Here is a 16,024-nt window from a genome sequence, read left to right as displayed (position 1 = left end):
GCTCCTCCCGGGCACGTTCTTCTCTTACATACTCTCATTCCAATCTTGTTTATTGGTTAAAAGACCAGGCCTGGAAATCAAATCTTGGAAAACCAACTCAGTCACTTTTTAGATACAAGACTTTAGATAAGTTTCTAAGTGCCTTCAATGTTAGTTTATTCATATGAAAAAGAAACATAACACCTACATTGCAGAAATAATGTAATGATTGAATTAAATAAATATATCAAGCCCTTGGCATGGTGTCTGACATAAATTATTTTTATCATTCAATATTCTCATTCTACCGGGATGTGGATGTTCCTTACAATGCTGACTTCCCTCTAACCCTTTCCCCAGAGGCCCTCATTCTATTGTAAATAACCTCCCTTGTATCTTCAACCACTTCACAGAACACAAGACCTCTTGAAACTTCTTCTATGGAGGAGACTGATTCTCCTACACCCACATATCATGGGCTGCAGCTTGATCATGGTCTCCTAGCATCCTAACACAACTGGCAGGTTATTATGCCTCCATCTTAGGGCAAGAAATCCTTTTTCATTAAGGTTTGTGCCAACCATATATACTTCCTTCTATCCCTTTGTTTTATCTTTGAACCTCTCACCTGTTTCCCTTTATTCATTAAGGGCGTGGACACAAGCTCACTGTTTTCTTCTTTTCCTCATGTCCTGTCTTCATGCTGGGCAGCTTCTATATGCATATGAAGCCATCCAGCACCCTGGCCTATGGTGTTTTTTAAAAAAAATCTTCAACACCAACAGTCTCTTCTCTACCTTATTTCAGTTATTTAACGTCGCACACAGAGACCTCAAAGTCATTTTATTCCAAGTCCATGAGCCCTGTTAGGCTTCACTTCCTCACCTATCCAAACTTGACCCCATGGCACTCAACCACTGTACCCTTGCACTCAAAACCAAGCCCATGGTCTTTCCACATCTCTTCTACAGTCTTCAACTTCAGATCAATCTTACCATTCTCCTTTTCTGATTCCACATCTGGCCTGCTAGCCACTACTGCAGAAAATCACATCCATGAATGGATTAGGACCACCACAGATTTATGGTCTCCAGCCTCTCCTAGACCCTCAGCATCTCTTATTAATTTGTTACCCTATTTCTGACCAACTTCTCCTCCTATTTCTCTGAGTGGCTGCTCCACTAACCTCAGGTAGCCCAACCCTTCAGTGTAGATGACTTTACCTCCTATTTTGCCCAGAATATCAAGGCTATCAGGTATTGAACTTCCATAGTTTCCCCCACACTTACAAGTCATTTTTGTCTGTACCTACCTTCAGGTTTGGTCATTCATGCTAAAGAAGGAGAAAGTAGGCTGTGGAAGCTGTCCTTTCTCCTGCTCAAGTCAATTCCCTCCATATCTCCCTCATCTCCTACAGATCCAAGGCCTTAGCCCACTAATTACTCCCTCTTTCTTCTCTATTTTCAACTTCTGTCCTCCTTGAGGTACTTTTCTGTGACCTCTAAATCTTCCAGTCACACTATATTCTCCTCTTGCACTAACTCTGTCTCTCCCCTTCTTTTCACAGCCATGATGCTCAAAACCAATATTCTAGACTTCTGCTGCACCCTCTTTCTCACTTCCTGTATATGCTCGAACCCACCTTAGCCAGGATTCAGCCTCCACAATCCACACAGACTGACCTGCCTAAGGTCACCAGTGGCCTCATGACTATCAAATCTATTGACTGCTTTTCAGACTTATGTCATGAACTCTACAACACAAAATACTGCTTCTATTAAATCTCTCTCCTCCCTTGGTTTCTATTATACCACCCTTTTCTTGTTCACTTAGTTTCTCCATTATCCTTCTTTTATCAAATTATTGTCACAGGCTCTTCTTCCCTTACACTTTCTTAATATTGGTGAATACAAGGATTTTCCGCTCTTTTTCCTCTATATGCTCTTCCCCAAATATCTCATCAACAGCAATGGTTTCAGCTACCATATTCATGTATACTAATATCCCAAATATGCATCTCTATTCAGCCTTTCTTCTTTTTTTTTTTAGAGACTTAATTTTTTTCCTTTTTCTCCCCAAAGCCCCCTGGTACATAGCTGTATATTATTCGTTGTGGGTCCTTCTAGTTGTGGCATGTGGGATGCTGCCTCAGTGTGGTTTGACGAGCAGTGCCATGTCCACGCCCAGGATTCGAACCAACAAAACACTGGGCCGCCTGCAGTGGAGCGTGCGAACTTAACCACGCGGCCACGGGGCCAGCCCCTCAGCCTCTCTTCTAAGCTCTAGAACATATATCTGATTCCTTATAGATGAGTAGCTTTAATGTCTTGCAAGCACCCCAAAGTCATCATGCTCAAAATCAAACTCATCCTTTTTCTTAAAATCTGCTTCTATACAGATCCAATGCAATCCCTATCACAATTCCAGTGGCCTTTCTTTGTAGAAATGGAAAAAACAATCCTCAAATTTGTATATTACAATGGGCTGCACACAGCCAAAACAATCTAGAAAAAGAAGAACAAGGTCAGAAGACTCACACTTTCCCATTTCAAACCTTATTACAAAGCTATGGTAATGAAAATGGGATGATACATATAGACCAATGGAATAGAATTGAGTCCAGAAATAAACTGATACATCTATAGCCAACTGATTTTTAACAAGTGTACCAAGACCCTTCAATGGGAAAATAATAGTCTTTTCAACAAATGATGCTGGGACAACCGGATAGCCACATGCAAAAGAATGAAGTTGGATGCCTATCTCACACTGTTAACAAAAGTTAACTCAAAATGTATCAAAGACCTAAATACAAGAGTTAAAACTGTAAAGCTCCAGGAAGAAAATAAAGGAGTAAATCTTTATGACTTTGAATTTGCACAGTGGGTTCTTAGATATGACATCATAAGCAACAAAAGAAAAAATAGATAAACTGTACTTCTTCAAAATTAAAAACTTTTGTGCATCGGGGCTGGCCCCGTGGCCGAGTGGTTAAGTTTGCGGGCTCCGCTGCAGGCGGCCCAGTGTTTCGTTGGTTCGAATTCTGGGCACGGACATGGCACTGCTCATCAAACCACGCTGAGGCAGCATCCCACATGCCACAACTAGAAGGACCCACAATGAAGAATATACAACTATGTACTGGGGGGCTTTGGGGAGAAAAAGGAGACAAATTTAAAAAATCTTTAAAAAAAAAAAACTTTTGTGCATCAAAGTTTACTGTCAAGAGAGTGAAAAGACAGCCTACAGAATGGGAGAAAATATTTTCAAATCATACATCTGATAAGGGCCTAGTATTCAGAATATATACAGAATTCGGGAACAATAGGACAGACAACCCAATTAAACAATAGGCAAAGGACTTGAATGGACATTTCTCCGAAGAAGATATACAACTTACCAATAGGCACATGAACAAACGCCTAACATCACTAGTTATTAGGGAAATGCAAATCAAAAATACAGTGAGATATCACTTCACAGCCACTAGGATGGCTATAATAAAAAGTAAATGGAAAATAATAAATGTTAGTGAGGATATGGAGAAATTGGAACTTTCATATATTGCTTGTTGGAATGTGAAATGGTACAGTCACTGTGGAAAACATTTTGACAGTTCCTTAAAAAGTTAAATATAGAGTTACCACATGGCCCAGCAAGTCTAGGTATATACCCAAAAGAATTGAAAACAGGTACTCAAACAAATACATGTACATGCATGTTCAGAGCAGCACTATTCACAATAGCCAAAAGGTGAAAACAGATGTTCATTAATGTATGAATGGATAAACAAATTGTGCTATATACATGCAATGGAATGTTATTCAGCCATTAAAAGGAATGAAGTACTGATATGTGCAACAGTGTGGAGGAATCTGAAAAATATTGTGTTAATGAAAAAATTCAGACACGAAAGGTCACATACTATATGATTCCATTTATATAAAATATCCAGAAAAGATAAATCCATAGAGACAGAACACAGATTGGTAGTTTCCAGGAACTGGAGGAGGAAGGAATGGAGAGAAATTACTAAATGGGCATGGGATTTTATTTTGGAGTGATGGAAATGATTTGGAACTAGATAGAGGTGGTGGTTTCACAACATTGCGAATGTACTAAAAGCCACTGAATTGTTCACTAAAATGGTTAATTTTATGTTATGTGACTTTCATCTCAATAAATTTTTTAAAATATGCTTCTCCTCCTATATTTTTAAAGCTTAATTAATGACACCACTATATGCCCATTTATCTGAGTCAGAAATCTGTAAATAATTCTGAATATCTCATTTTCCTCATTGAGAACATCCTGTTAATTATGGAGTCCATTGAATATGAATATGACCATCTGGCCCAGGAGGCAGTTCTGGTATAAATGAGCTATATCTGTTTTCCCATCCTTGAATTTCTTAAGATGAAGAATCCATGGAGAGAACCTGACTGTTCCAGCTTGGGTTACATACAGGCCTCTTGGTAAAGGAAGGCACAGTCACCTAGACTCATTGTCTCACTGAGACAGCACACAGTAGGGAAAGGTAACCTGTGGTTACCAGATTAGGGTGGATGAATTCTCAGGGAACACAAAACCAAAAATACCCACCAGCATTTCCTTCTTTGTGCCCTACTGTACATTATGCAAACTTCCATATTACTTAAGACTACCAGCAATTTTTGTGTATATGTCTTTTCACTTTGCTAGACAATGAGTTCCTTGGCAACAGAGACTGTGTTTTTCTGTTTTCTGTTTCTAGAACTTAGCACAGCATGTGGCATTAAGCAGTTGCTCAACAAATGTTTGTTGAATTGGTAAAGAAATGAACAAAGAAATGAAATTGAGTGGATCCAAGACACAGCTAAATTACAGATGAGAGGGGAAACCAAGCACCGAACTGAGAGGAGGAAAGAAGTGTGCAGTGGTTTGGATAGTTCATCAGAAGCTGGAAACACACAGAACGCTTCTCCTAGACATGACACAGGAGAACACCTTAAGCCAGAGGAAATTTGCTCTTTCCTCCCAAGACCAGATGCTCAGGAAGAGGAAGAAGGATAGAAGTTTTTAAAAAGTTTAATTGAAGTGTAACTGACATACAATGAACTTCACATATTTAAAGTGTACAATTTTATAAATTTTGACACATGCGTACGTCTTTGAAACAATTACTACAATGAAGACAATGAACATGCCCATCACCCTGAAAGGTTTCCCATGCTCCCTTATAATCCCTCCTTCCAATCCTCCCAGTATACTGCATCCACAGTACTTTCTGTCACTATGGATCAGTTTGCATTTTCTAGTAGTTTGTATAAAAGTAGTCATATAGTATGAGTTCTTTTTTGTTTCACTTCTTTTTCTCAGTGTAATTATTTTGAGATTCACCCATGTTGTTATGTGTATCAGCAGTTCACTCTATTTTATCACTGAGTAGTATTCTAATGTACTGATATAGTACAGTTCATCTATCTATTCACCTGTTGATGGATACATGAGTTATTTCCAATTTGAGGCTATTACAAACAAAGTTGTTTGGAGCATTCATGCAAAAGTGTTTGTACATATATCTACATTCTTTTGTCTTGGATAAATAACTAGGTGTGGAATGGCTAAGTCTTATGGTGGGCACATATTTAACTATTTTTTAAAAAACTGCTAGAATTACATTTCTGGCATGACAGCATGAGGACCTTCAGGGATCTGCTTCCCAGTGAAAGTGGTGAAAATTACTTTTAAAACAACCATTTAAAGTCTCTGTAAATTGCTCTTAGAACATACAACAAATGAGGAAATATTTATTCAAGAAAATCTACTAAAACTCAGTAAGAACTGCAAGAGCCTGGTATTTGAACCAAAACCTGTGCGTTCCTTCCCCACTCCCAGCTCAGTGAGATGGAAACTATACTGCAGACTGGCACAGCCAGGGCTCCCCCTCTCTCCAACTCCTAGTTGGAAGGCTAGCTTCCCAGAAAGGCAGGATGTCAGCATTTTTCATCCTGCCTCCAGCTAGCTGTTGCTGAGGTAAAGGATAAAAAATCTATCATGAAAACAGCAACCACAAGAAAGCAAAGTGACTATACTAACATCAGACAAAATAGACTTTAAAAAAAATACTACAATAAAGGGTGACATTTCATAATAGTAAAAGGATCAATCCAGCTGGAAAAATATAGCAATCATAAAATATACGCACCCAGCAACAGACCCTCAAAGTACCTGAGGAAAAAATTGACAGAATTGGGGCTGGCCCCATGGCCGTGTGGTTGAGTTCACGCGCTCCACTGCAGGCGGCCCAGTGTTTCATTGGTTCGAATCTTGGGCATGGACATGGCACTGTTCATCAGACCATGCTGAGGCAGCATCCCACATGCCACAACTAGAAGGACCCACAACAAAGAATATACAACTGTGTACCAGGGGGCTTTGGGGAGAAAAAGAAAAAATAAAATCTTAAAAAAAAATTGACAGAATTAAAGGATGACTTCAATAAACCACTTTCAACAATGGATAGAACAACTAAGCAGAAAATCAACAAGGAACTAGTTGACTTGAATAACACTATAAACCAACTATACCTAACAAACATCTGTAGAAAACTCCACCCCAAAATAGCAGAGCATAACATTTTTCTCAAATGCATATGGAACACATTCCAGGATAGAACATAAAACAAACCTAAATACATTTAAAAGTGTAGAAACAATACAGAGAATGTTCTTGAACCACAATGGAATGAAATGAAAAACCAATAATAGACAGGGGAGCTGACAAAATTGTGGAAATTAAACAACACACTCATAAATGGGTCACAGAAGAAATCACAAAGGAAATTAGAAAATAATTTGACATGAATGAAAATGAAGACACAACAAAACAAAACATATGGGACACAGCTAAAGCAGTGCTTAGAGAGAAATTTACAGCTGTAAAATGTCTATATTAAGAAAGAAAAAAGATCTCAAATCAATAACTTAACCTTCCACTTTAAGACACTGGAAAAAAGAAAACTAAACCTAAAGTGAGAAGAAGGAAGGAAATAATTAATTATTAGAGCAGAAATAGTGAAATAGAAAATTTTAATAAATAAAATCAATGAAACCAAAAACTGGTTCTTTGAAAAGATTAATAAAATTGATAAACCTTTAGCAAGACTGACCAAGAAAAAGGAAAGAAGACTCAAATTATTAGAATCAGAAATGAAAAAGGAGACATTACTACTGATCTTACAGATATAACAAGGATTATAAATACAAAGAACAATTGTTTGACAATGATTTAGACAAGACAACTTAAATGAAATGGACAAATATCCCTAGAAAGTTGCAAAATACCAAATGTGACTCAGGAAGAAACAATCTGAGGAGAAATAACAATTAAAAAGATCAAATTAGTGATCAAAAAACCACCCACAAAGAAAAGGCCAGGCTCAGATGATTCACTGGTGAATTCTAATAAATATTTAAAGAAAATTAATACCAATTCTTCACAAACTCTTTTAAAAGATAGAACAGGAAGAACACTTCCCAAGTCATTCTATGAGGCTGGTGTTATCCTGATACCAAAAGCAGAAGAATACCTCACAAGAAAACTACAGGCCAATATATCTTATGAATATAGATGCAAAAATCCACAACAAAATAGCAGCAAACCAAATTCAGCCTCTTATAAAGAGGATTATACAGCATGACCAAATGGGATACCAGGAATGCAAAGTTGCCTTAAAATCTAAAAATTCAATGGATGTAATTTGTCATATCAATAGAAAGAGAACAAACGACCATTTCAATAGGAGCAGAAAAAATAGTCAATAAAATTCAACAACTGTGATAAAAACACTCAACAAGCTAGGAATTGAAGGGAACTTCCTCACTCTGATAAAAGGCATCTATGGAAAACCCAAGGAGATACCACTTCACATCCACTAGAATGGCTATCATCAAAAAATAACCAGTGTTGGTGAGGATGTGGAGAAATTGGACCCTTTGTCCACTGCTGGTGGAAATGTAAAATGATGTAGCCACTTTAGAAAACAGTCTGGCAGTTCCTCAAAAAATTAAACATACATTTGCCATACCCAGAAATTCCAGTACTAGGCATATACTCAAGAGAAATGAAAATATATGTCCCCATGAAAACTTGTACATGACCATTATTCATAATATCCAGAAGGAGGAAACAACCTCAAAGTCCATCTACATATAAATGGACCAACACAATGTGGTAGAATACATTATGATAATACAGTGGAATATTATTTGGTTGTAAAAAGGAATGAAGTACTGATACGTGATACAAGATGGATAAACCTTGGAAACTTTATGCTAAGTGAAAGAAGCCAGTCCCAAAAGACAACATATATATGTCCATTTATATGAAATGTCCAGAAAGGCAAATCTATAAATTTAGAAAGTAGATTTGTGGTTGCTTAAGCCTGGGGGAGGTAGGGGATAGAGGGTAGTAGCCATAGGGTTCAGGGTTTCTTTTTGAGATAATGAAAATGTTCTAAAATTGTGGTGATGGTTGCTCATATCCATGAATATACTAATAACTATTGAATTGTAACTTTAAAGGGGTGAATTGTATGGTGTATGAATTATATTTCAATAAAGCTGTTATTAAAAAGTATATTAAAAACAGCTACTCTTTCAAAAAAAATGAGAAAAGAAACTACCAACCTTTCTTCAAAAGTAGATGTACCACTTGACATTCCCATGAGCAGTGTATAAGTTACTCAACAACCTTAACACTTGGTATAGTCAATTTTTTTAAATTTTAGTAATATCTCATTTTCGTTTAAAATGTCATTTTCCTAATGACTAAAGGAATTTGAGAGTTCCTTATATATTCTGTATACAAGTTATTTATCAGATTTATGATTTACAATATTTTCTCCCAGTCTTTAGTTTTTTCATTCTCTTAGCATTATATTTAGAAGTGCAGCAGAAGCTTTTACTTTGACAAAGTCTAAATTTATCAATTTTTTTAATGAATGGTGCTTTTGGTGTTCTATCTAAGACATCTTTGTCTAACCCAAGGTCATGAAGATCTCTTATAACTTTTTTAGAAGTATAGTTTTAGGTTGTGTATTTAGGTCTATGATCCACTTTGAATTAATATTTGTATACAGTGCTAGCTATGGATAAAAGTTCCTTTTTTATATGGATATGCACTATTTGTTAAGAAGGCTATCCTTTGTCCACTACATTACCTTTAGGTCTTTGTAAGAAATCAGTTATCCACATATGTGTGGGTCTATTTCTGGACTTGGTATGTTGTTCCATTGATCTATTTGTGTATTTTTATGCCAATACCATACTGTAGCTTTATAATAAGTTTTGAAGTAAAATAGTGTATATCTTTCAACTTTTTTTCTTTTTTGAAATTGTTTTAGCTATTCTAGGTCCTTTATATATCCATATGAATTTTAGAATCAACTTGCCAGGGAGCCGGCCTTGTGGCCGAGTAGTTAAGTTTGCCTACTCTGCTTCGGCGGCCCAGGGTTTCTGTGGTTCGGATCCTGGGCGTGGACATGGCACCACTTTTGAGGCCACGCTGAGGCAGCATCCCACATATCACAACTAGAAGGACCCACAACTAAAAGTACACAACTATGTACAGGGGGGCTTTAGGAGAAAAAGGAAAACATAAAATAAAATCTTTAAGAATCAGCTTACCAATTTCTACAAAAATGCCTGCTGAGATTTTGAATGGGATTGCATTGAATCTATAGATCAATTAGAGAACTGTCATCCTAACAAAATTGAATCTTTCAATTCATAAATATGGTATACCTTTTGGTTTATTAAGTCGTCTTTAATTTCTCTCAGTAATGTTTTATATGTTTCAGTGCAGAAATCTTACATATATTTTGTCAGATTTATCCCTAAGTATTTCCTATATTCTATTGTGAATGGTTTTTAAGTTTTAAGTTGTTTTTAAGTTTCAATTTCTGATTTTTGTTGTTAGTACATAGCAATATAATTGAATTTTGTATATTGATATTAAATCCTGCAACCTTGCTAAATTCATTTACTAGTTCCTACAGTTTTTTTATTTCATAGAATTTTCCTCATCGATGATCATATTGTTTGAAATTATAGTTTACCTTATTCCTTTCCAATTTGGATGCTCTGTTTTAAGGTGAATACATGTTTAGGATTGTTATGTTCCGTGGATGAATTGGCCCACTTACCGTTATGAAATTACTGTCTTTATCCTGGTAATATTATTTACTCTAAAATCTGCTTTGTCTGATATTAATATGTTCACTTCAGCTTTATTTTGATTAGTGTTAGCATGGTATATCTTTTTACATCTTCTATTTTTAATGTATTTGTAGGCAGCACAAGTTGGGTCTTGCTTTTTTACCTAATCTGACAATCTATAGTTTTTAGTTGGGGTGTTTACACCATTTATAGTTAATTTGATTGTTGATATGATTGTATTTAAATCAATTATCTTGTTATTTGTTTTATTCCATCTGTTTTGGTTCACTTCTTTTTTGCCTTCTTTTGGGTTAATTGAGTATTTTTATGATTCTATTTTATCTCCTTTCTTGAATTATTGGCTATAATGCTTTGGTTTGTTATTTTAGTGACTGCTGTAGGTTTTGTAATATACATCATATGTTATCATAGTCTATCTTCAAGTGATATTATAATATTTCACACGTAGCATAACAACTTTTCTGTTACATACTTCCATTTCTCCCCTCCAGTCATTGTGCTCTTCTTGGCATCTATTTTACTTTTACATGTACTATAAACTCTGAAATATATTGTCACTATTTTTGCTTTAAAACAGGATTTAGGGGGCCATCCCTGGGGACCAGTGGTTAAGTTTGTGTACTCCACTTTGGCCGCCCAGGGTTCACTGGTTCGGATCCTGGGTATGGACCTACACACTGCCCATCAAGCCATGCTGTGTCGGCATCCGACGTAGAAGAACTAGAAGGGCTTACAACTAGGACATACAGCTATGTACTGGGGCTTTAGGGAGAAAAAAAAGAGGAAGATTGGCAACAGATGTTAGTTCAGGGCCAATTTTCCTCACCAAAAACACCATACCTATAAAAAAACAAACAGGGTTTGGCAAACTACAGCCCATGAGTCAAGTCCAGACTGCCATCTATTTTTGAAAATAAAGTTTTATTGGAAAACAGTTACACTTATTCATTCATATATTATTGATGGCTGATTTCATGCAATAACAGCAAAATTGAGTAGTTGCAACAGAGACAATATGAGCTACAAAGCGTAAAATATACAAAGCATAAAATATCCTTTATGGAAAAAGTTTTCCAATTCCTGCTTTTGATAACCAATTGTCTCTTGAAGAGATTTAAATAATGAGAATTTATTTTTAATATTCATCCATGTAGTTATCATTTCAGCTGCTCTTCATTACTTCGTGCAGATTCAGATTTACATCTGGTATCATTTTCCTTCTTCTTGAAGGAATTGTGTTAACATTTTTTAGAGTGTAGGCCTGCTGGTGATGAATCCTTTCAGCTTTTATGTGTCTGAAAATGCCTTTATTTTGCATCCGTTTTTTTTTTTTTAAAGATTTTATTTTTTTCTTTTTTCTCCCCAAAGCCCCCTGGTACATAGTTGTATATTCTTCGTTGTGGGTCCTTCTAGTTGTGGCATGTGGGAGAGTGCCTCAGCGTGGTTTGATGAGCAGTGCCATGTCCGCGCCCAGGATCCGAACCAACGAAACACTGGGCCGCCTGCAGCGGAGCGCGTGAACTTAACCACTCGGCCACGGGGCCAGCCCCTATTTTGCATCCGTTTTTGAAATATATTGTCACTGGGAAAGAATTCTATGTTGGCAGTTGTTTTCTTTCAATACTTTGAATATGTTGTTCCACTCTCTTCTCCCTTGCATTGTTTCTAATGATCAGACTGCTGTCATCCTTATCTTTGTTCCTCTGGATGGACCTAATGTATCTTTTATCCCTGGCTACTTATCTTATTTTTTTCTTTATCAGTTGTTTGGAGCAATTTGCTTATGATATCCTTGATACAGTTTTCTTCTTGTGACTTGCACTAGGGATTTGTTAAACTTCTTTAATATGTAGATTTGTAATTTTCATATTTGGAAATTTTCCTGCTATTATTTCTTCAGATAATTTTTTCTCCTCCCTCCCCTCAAATCCTCTCCTTTGAGGACGCCAACTACACATACATTAGGCTGTTATAAGTTGTTGCACAACTCATTAATGCTCTATTATTTTTTCCCATCTTCTTGGATAGTTGTGGTTTTTTTTTTGGTGAGGAAGATTAGCCCTGAGCTAACATCCATTGCCAATCCTCCTCTTTTTGCTGAGGAAGTTTGGCCCTGAGCTAACATCTGTGCCCATCTTCCTCTATTTTATATGTGGGACACCTGCCACAGCATGGCTTGATGAGGAGTGTATAGATCCATGCCCAGGATTTGAACCAGCAAACCCTGGGCTGCCAAAGTGGAGCATGAAAACTTAAACACTAAGCCACCAGGCTAGCCCTGGATAGTTTCTATTGCTATGTGTTCAAGTTCACAAATATTTTCTTCTGTAATGTCTAATCTGCCATTAATTCCATACAGGGCATTTCTTTGTCTCAGAAATTGTAGTCTTTTTTATCTCTAGAGTTCAATTTATGTCTTTGCCTTCCATTTTCAACACATTCAATTCTGTCTCTAGTTTCTTGAACATATGGAATAGAGTTATCATAACAAGTTAAATGTATTTGTCTACTAATTTAGATCATTTCTGTGCTTCTCTTGATTGACTTTTTCTCCATATGAGTGATATTTTCCTGTTTCTTTGCATACCTAATAATTTTTATCAGAGTAAGGACTTGTGGCAGGGGCCCACACTCATGATGGCTGGAAAGAGGATAGTGTATCTACTAGCTATGCCAAAATAATGTTGTTTAACAAACCCTCCAAACTCAGTGACTTAAAATAGTTGGCATTTATTTTCATGGATCAGTGGATCAGTTGGCTCTGTTGATGTAGGCTGGGCTTTACTTGATGGCTCTGCTTCATGTTCTCATGGCTGGGGCAGCTCTGCTTCTAACTGTAGGTCTATAGGTCAACTGGTGTGGCTCTGCTCATATGTGTCCATTCTGGGGCCCAGGTTAAAGGAGCAGCAGCTACTAGAGGAAGCTCTTCTCATAGTAATGACAGTGGCCCACAAAGGCAAGCGGAAACTGAGAAGTCAGACTCCTGGCCAAAAATCTACATGTGATCTTTCAGGCCTGACCATTCTGGCAATTACAAAAGCTTTACCTGGCAGGCTTCACTGGGGAAAGCTGCCCTCCCCACACCAGATTTCGTGCACAGACAGTACATTGCAGTCTCTGAAGGGAATTGCAGTCAAGGACTCAGGCTCTCTGGCCAGCCATCCTCTTATGCATTCCTAGCCAAGGCACCTTCATTCTCTGCATATCTGCATTCCTGGTCATGACACCTCCATTCAGAGGCTTCTTTATTAGGGGCCTTTGGCCAATGCCTCTCTTAATCACCTCTACTGAGAATACCTTATCAGTAACAAGTGAAAACATTTTTCTCCACTCTGACTCAGTATTCAGTACTTTTTCACTCTTAACCTTTCCCTTGCTTCTTTCCTTTAATCCACAGGTACATAAACATCAGGAGCCTTTTGTTTGGGGTTCCCTCAGCAGTGAGATGATTCCTCCCATCAGCTGATACATCTGACCTTCACCTGGTCCTCTTCCATGGTGGAAAATGGAACACTGAGGGAGCTGGCACTTTTTCCTGTTTAATCTCTTGCTTATACTATCACAGTAAGTGATTAAATGCTTGACTTTTATTTCCTTTTGGCTTATTGTCTTAACTGACTACCTGGAAGCTCAGGTCTTTCCAGCTCAGCTCAGCTCTTGACGAAAACATGCAAAGCCTCTTAAGGCCTAGGCTCAGAATTGACCCAGCATCACTTCTGCCCACATTGGCCACAGGAAGACATGACTGAGTCTAAAATTAAAGGCCACCAAAAGGGTGAGGATATGAAGAGTGAAAAATTGGTGTCAATAATTCAGTCTACCATAGATGGGATAGGGGCAAATTTCCTGCCCACAGGAGTTTAGCAACCACTTCACTCAGCCCAGTGTCCTCAATCCAGGTGGCTATTGATGCTTCTGGGCCATATGTACAGATGAGTTGTTATTCTAGAGAGATGCCTGTGAGTGGCAGAACCTTGATCACCAAACTCATATTAGGTTACTTACCAAAACATTCAACAAGTATTTATTGAGCACCTACTACATGCCAGAAACTGTTAGTCACTGGGAATGAGGCAAAAACCAAGAGAAACATATTTGCTGCCCTAATGTAGCTCAAGGAAAATTTAAATACAATAAAATAAACAAATACAATAATTTCAAGTGCTATAAAGGAAACAAATAATGTGCCAATACAAAGACTAAATGGGGGGCTTCATTAGATAAGGTGATTGAGGACAGCACAATCTCAGGAGGGTTGTTTTAAGCACAGCCAGAACTTCTCCAGAGAGGCTGATGAGGGGACAAGTTGTATGCAGCAGGTTGGTATTTGCAAATTCTAAGATGCATACCAGGAGTAGATTCTCCATCATGGGCAGAAGCAGAACTTTGAGCAGGATTCAGGGATTTACTTTGTTTTAAGGGAAAACTTTACCTTTTATTTTTTTCTTGCCTGCATTAGAACTGTCTGTCCTAATACAGGCAGAAGGTCCCCCTTTCCTGGGAGGAAAGTCTCTAGGGGAGACCAAACAATTAATTATGTTTCTGGACAAGAATGTTTCTTGTCTTTGAGTAAGGAGGATCCAACTTTTTTAAATTAATGAAAGTTTGGGCTTCATATTTAATGGGCAATCAAAGCTCCTCTTGATAGCCACCAAAGGCAACCATGATGAAAAGAAGAGAGTAGGGAATATGGAGAGGGGTAAAGGAGGTGTGGGTGGGAAGGGAGAACGTCTGAGAGGAGAGTGAGAAGGAGATCCTGAGCCGGAAGAGAGGTTACAGAGTAGGGCCACTGCTTGGGTGATGCAGGGAGAGCTGGCAGAAAGGATGACATCCCAGGATCCATTTTGGATCTGAGACTGTCATCTAACCACCTAGGTTTTGGGAAAGAAAATATTGTACAGACAACTCCTGGCTTTCCAGAGTTGTAGCTGAAATAATGGTACCATCTAAATACCATGCCTGGCACAGATCACGTCAAAAATCCCAAACTCAGGTTCATCTACTAGTCTGTAAACAACCTTCGAGAATCTAAATCAATTGCAACAATCCTGTTAATAATTTCTTGGTTTATTTTCTTCTATATGTCAAGCAGCAGAGCACTTTCTGTAGAAATCACATATGGAGATTTGTTTGTCTGCCTCTCAAAGCTCTAAGATTAAAAAAAAATCACTTCTTTTGCATAACTTCGCTAGGCCTTCATTTCCTCGTTTGTAAAATGAATGGGGCAGGAATGGTGTGTGTAGGGTTGTGCTGTCCCTGCTTGGAGGGGAGTGGACAGAATGACTGTCAAACCCAATGTTCTATATTCTAGCAAGTTTGCTCCAGATCAAATGGAAGCAAGTTGTGTAGGTTATATTTTCATCATGGTTAGCATGGATAAAACTAGATATTTTTATGAATGACATTATTGCACTTTCCTCCCCTTTAAGCACAAGGTATGATTTCTTTAAACCCAAGTCAAAAGTGAAGTGTTCCCTGTTCTCTTCCTATCTATGCCCAGCTTCCTATCTATGCCCAGACTTCCCCAGTCTCTCAGCTCAGCTGAATGGTTACCTCTTAATTTTCGATTCCACATCACCTTTGTCTGTGATCAAAGTAGGGATCCTTCCATCTTCTAGCCTGATCCTTGCTGCTGTTCTTCATATTATGTGCTCATTATTTCAGCTGTATTTTCAGTGCTTTCTCATTCCTCCTCCTATGTGTCCACCCACATCTCCACCTACAGTGTCTATAATGTGCTTTCTATCTGCTGTAGCTTAATAAAAGGGAAATTATGCTAATTTTATTCAAACTTTAAAAAAGTAAAATCTGTACCATTATTATTC

The 16,024-nt window shown here is 37.7% G+C and overlaps 1 long non-coding RNA gene across 2 annotated transcripts in view; it reads left to right on the top strand.

Moving 5' to 3' along the window:
* The window catches only part of LOC139081176 (uncharacterized), a 119,851-nt gene that overhangs the window by 59,282 nt on the left and 44,545 nt on the right, over positions 1 to 16,024 (top strand). For both annotated transcript variants that reach the window (XR_011536285.1, XR_011536284.1), the window contains exon 9: positions 13,597 to 13,763. This is a non-coding gene — a long non-coding RNA (uncharacterized lncRNA). The remainder of the gene's footprint in view (positions 1 to 13,596; positions 13,764 to 16,024) is intronic.

This window comes from Equus przewalskii, chromosome X, assembly GCF_037783145.1.
Source record: "Equus przewalskii isolate Varuska chromosome X, EquPr2, whole genome shotgun sequence".
Taxonomy (NCBI): domain Eukaryota; kingdom Metazoa; phylum Chordata; class Mammalia; order Perissodactyla; family Equidae; genus Equus; species Equus przewalskii.
The sequence above is the reverse complement of the archived record's forward strand: the minus strand, read 5'-3'. Positions and strand labels throughout refer to the sequence as shown.